We start from the raw sequence: 4,793 nt of genomic DNA, 5'->3' as shown, positions 1-4,793 counted from the left end.
GACTTTCTTTGTGTGAAAAGTGTTTTGTGATTGTGTTCACATAGTTCCTGAGTTTCTTTTGGCAGGTAGACTCCCACATATTTTCTAATGTCTACAGTCACTTTAAATGGAATTTCTCTTTCTATATCTTGCTGTTGGCCTTGGTTAGCAATATATAGCAATGCTGATGATTTATGTGGGTTTATTTTCTATCCTGCAACTTTGCTGAGTTTGTTTATTATTTCAAGTAATTTTTTACTTGATTCTCTGGGTATACCATCATATCATCTGCAAAGAGTCATAACTTTGCTTCTTCTTGGCCTAGTCTAATTTCTTCCATTTCTTTTTCTTCTCTTATTGCTAAAGCTAACATTTCTAGTACAATGTTGAATAACAGTGGTGCTAATGGACATCCTTGTTTCACACCAACCCTCTCCCCCCCCATCTTTTTAGAAATGCTTCTAGCTTCTCCCCATTATATATAATGCTTGGTGATGGTTTTATTTTATGTTATTTTATTTTTTCAATTAATAGCATTTTATTTTTTTCTAATTAGACGTAAAGATAGTTTTCAACATTCATTTTTGTAAGATTTTGAGTTCCAAATTTTTCTCCTTTCCCTCCCCCCTCCCCAAGACAGAAAGCCATCTGATATATAGGTTATACATGTACAATCATGTTAAACTTGTTTCCACATTAGTCACACACTGTGAAAGAAGAATCAAAACAAAAGGGAAAAACCAGGGAAGGGAGACATAGAGAATGTACTGCACAGGGGAAGTATTTTCATTTTCTAGGAATCTAGAATAGGCCGTATGAATGAGATCAAGATGAGAAGGACCATATGCTGTAGGGCTCCAATGCCAGGCAGAAAGTTTGCACCTTCACTCAGAAGTCAATAAGGCATCATTGTGTGGCTTGGAGCAGAGTAGTTTCAGGACCCAAAGAATGCCTGACTCTAATTCTGGCAATGATGTGAAGGATAGATTGGAGGAGAGAAATAATAACTCAGAAAATTTTGTTATCAGGTAATTATTGCAGAAGTGAGAACAGGCAGTAGTGAGGGCATAGAATAAAAAGATTGACCTTGGGAGGCTGATGATGGGAAGGGAGAGAGACTGAAGCAAAAGACTTGGTTATTGGCATGCAGTAGACACTTAATACATATTTGTTGAAAACTGGAAGAAGAAAATATCATCGGATTTGTCCATTAGGAGGTCATTGAAGATTTGGGAGAGAAAAGTTTCATTAGGGTCATAGGAATGGGAGCCAGATTGCAAAGAGATGAGGAGATCCTGGTTATTGCCTAAGTAGAGGCCTCAGGCATAGACAAGTTTTTCATGAATTTGGCTGGTTCAGGGTAGAAAGAATGGCCTTTCCCCTTTCCTTTCCCCTTTTTTTTAAAATTTTTTTTTTAATCTTGGATTTTAATTTCTTCAGTTGGTTTCTTATGGAGGAGGAAGAAAAAGCAGGGGAAAAAACCAGACATCATCTGCTGAAGAATTTATGCTTCTCTCTTCTATCTCAGCTCATGAAACCAGTCTTTAATGGTCTCTTCATTCTCACACTGTGCCGGTGCCAGCCAGATCACCTGAGCAGTTAGGACATTGTCCTTCACTTTTTGCTTTGACAAAGACACCAGGCCTGGCCATTCTTGATTCATGGGCCCAGTCAGCAGCACATAAGAGGCATGGTGGTTCTGCTCAAACAGCACATTAAAGGCCACAATGTTTTTGGTAATGTTGGTAAGTTCCAAAAAGATATTGGGAAAAGTGAGGTGGAACACATACAGGTTTTTCTGCGAGTCAACAGTTTCCATCTGGTTAGTGCTACTCCAGAAGAAGAAGGCAGAACGTCGGTCTGCTGTCTGTACGGTGGCTGACTTGGGGGTCCCTGCAAATGAGTTCAGGGTGTAGCTCCAAAGGATGGCTCCCGAAGCGGCATCCACAATCAAGATCTTTCTTTGGACACCGGTTCCATTTTCAAGGACTGTAGCAAGTGCACCTGGCTTGTAGTAGCCAAGGACTGGTTTTCTCAGAACTTCACATGCGTTTAGGGTCCACTTTGAAATAAGCATCTGCCCATCCAGCAAGCTCACATGCATCTGATTTCATGAGGAGTATGTCTTCCTCTGCCCTCCTAGGTACTTTCATCAGGTAACGGATTGTTCCCTGGCTGAGAGAAGGAGGTATTCTGTGGGTAGCATTGTCAATCATTATCTTCCAGTAAGGATCTTCCTCAAATTTCTTCTTTTCTCTGGTCATTTGCTCATAAAGATCCTTCAGAGAATATCCATAGAGGGAAGATGCAGAATGAAAAGTAATGTAGTAGGCTCCAGTGTTTGTGACATGCATGATATAACCAACTTCTCCTTCTAGATTTAGGCGGCTCACAGAACCAACTTGCTCACCAGTACTGCTTGAATAGAGGTAACTTTTAATCTCTCTCCCCGATTTGAGGAAGAGTAGCAGGTCTTGAACCTCATCGTCAGTCACATCAGGTATATTCAGGAAGGGGCTCAGTACTGAGGTATTAACTCCAAAGCTCGAAGGCAGTTTCCACAATATTTCCCCTGTGGAAGAATCAACTGCAAGGAAAGAATTATATTTCCCCACAATGAAGCAGCCTGAGGGTGGGGGTGGCCCCTCGGTCGTCTGGTTATCAAAACATTCCATGTTGGCCACCTCCTGAGCTACAGGCTTCTCCCAGAGCAGGCTGCCATTGGCACCAGACACAGCGGCCAGAAAGGTGCACAGAGAGGAGAAGCCTTCATCTGTGCAGGATATGTTAAAACTGTTGCTGCTGTTGGTGTCTTTATAAAGAAAAATAATATCTTGAACTGTGTCTTCATTTATATCTTTAAATGCCATGAAGTCATAGGTTACTGTTGTGTTATAATTTATTTCCCACAAATTTTTGTGATCTGGACATGGGATGATGAATGAAATGATGAATACCACAAAGAGGCAGGTAAATAACAAAAAGCAAAAAATGACTGTGTGGCACTGGGCAAATCGGGAATGATGAGATGCTTTCTTAAAGGAACCATCCTTTTCAGTTCGGCTTTCCAAATTCCCCTGAGGCTTTTTGTCATCATGCTTCAATGGGTGGATCTCAGCTTCTAATTCTTTGTCCATCGTGTGGGCATTATACACCTCCACTCCTGTAGCCAGCTCTAGCCTGCCAGTCTCCTTTCCCCTTTTTTTAAGAACATAGGACACTTGAGACTATAGGCAGGAGGAAAGGACTGGAGAGGGAAAGATTGAAGAGGATAATAACAGTAAGGACTGACATTTCTGGAACTGTAAAGCTTGGTAAAGTTGTCTTTTTTATACCTGATCTCATGGAAGCCCCACAACAACTCTGTTAGGTAGGAACTTCTGGCATGCTTACCTACCTCATTTTACAGATGAGGAAACTGAGGCTCACAGAGACTCCCTTCTCTCTCTTTGTGAACAAGAGGCAGTATAACGCAAAGGATTATGTGTGGATTATGAACAGAGTACTTGGTCTTAACCCTGTGCTCTGCTAAGTATTCCCTGTATTGTTACATTAAAAATTGCATAAATAACTCCATTTTATTTTTTAACCACCATTTTGTGAAGTAAAGTTTCAATTTCATTCAAATCACCTTGTTTTTGAGATGGCACAAATTTACTTCCCCTCCATACTGTCACCCCACCACAAGAATACTACTCAACCTGAGTGTCTCCAGATTTCCTCTACTAATGAGAAACCAGGTGGCTTAATCCTTCATCCTGTATCTCTCTCTCCCAATTGTATATTAACCATATAGAAACCAGAGTTCAGGGCCTCTTGTGCTGCTGAGAGCCTTGGGGAACTACATACTTTGCTGAATAAATTGCTTGTCTGGGTGATACTCATTTTCTTTATTTCAATGTAGCACTACCTCCTTCGAGAAATCATGGAGACCTCTCTTTGTATATGTTTTCTACTTTGTAGGAGAGGGATGGGAATCTAAGAGCAGACAGGCCTGGAATGCAGAAGCCACATAGGTAGAGTTTGGCCAGCAATTTGAGTACATGAGCCATGACAGTCTACAAGATGCTTGTGAAGACAGAGAGCAATAAAATTGTGGGAAGGCCTGTATAGCAGATTTCTTTGGACATTTCCCCTGATGACTGTTCCAAACTTTCCCCTGTCTGCTCAAGCCTTCAGCCAAAGCACTGGACAGCCTACACACACTCTCACTTGTAGACTTAACCCCCTCCTTCACTAAGGGAATTGTGGTCATCTAATTGGACTTTCCTTGATTCTAGTTTACTTGTTATGAAACCAGGAGTGGTTCTCTGAGCCTCAGTTGTGTCATCTGTCAAGTGAGGCAGGTAAGCATACCAGTACTTCCTGCTTAAGGGATAGTTGTGAGGATTCAATGATATCAGGTATGGAAAGGATATGTTGGCAAACTTGGGGTTTAATAAATGCCAATTGTTATTGTTATTATCATGTTCAGTCTTTGCCTCTCCAGTCCTTCCCATCTATCTACAGTCTCATCTCACTAATCTGGTTGCCTAGGAGACACTGCCAGGGTCCACAGTTCCACATCCTTCTCTTCTCTCCTGGATGGAGGAGGGGGAGTGTTGCTTGTGATGCTGATTGGTGGATGAATAACTGCAGTGGAGGCTGCTGCAGGGCACATGTTCTCCAGGGTGGGGGCAAAGAGGACCCCGGACCAGGGAAACAGAGGCTGGATGGGTGAGACAGTGCCTCTCTGCCCCAGATACAATGAAGCTGGTGAGTGAGACATCTGGGGTATGGGGAATGGGGATGTGTTAATCTGACTCCTCCCTCCT

At 42.1% G+C, this 4,793-nt stretch overlaps 1 pseudogene; it reads right to left on the bottom strand.

Moving 5' to 3' along the window:
• Nucleotides 1–1,483: 1,483 nt before the first annotated feature.
• LOC114042806 lies at nucleotides 1,484–3,177 on the bottom strand (annotated as a pseudogene).
• Between the last annotated feature and the right edge of the window lie 1,616 nt (nucleotides 3,178–4,793).

Source organism: Vombatus ursinus, unplaced genomic scaffold, assembly GCF_900497805.2.
Source record: "Vombatus ursinus unplaced genomic scaffold, bare-nosed wombat genome assembly UNPS02000801.1, whole genome shotgun sequence".
Classification (NCBI taxonomy): Eukaryota; Metazoa; Chordata; class Mammalia; order Diprotodontia; family Vombatidae; genus Vombatus; species Vombatus ursinus.
The sequence above is the reverse complement of the archived record's forward strand: the minus strand, read 5'-3'. Positions and strand labels throughout refer to the sequence as shown.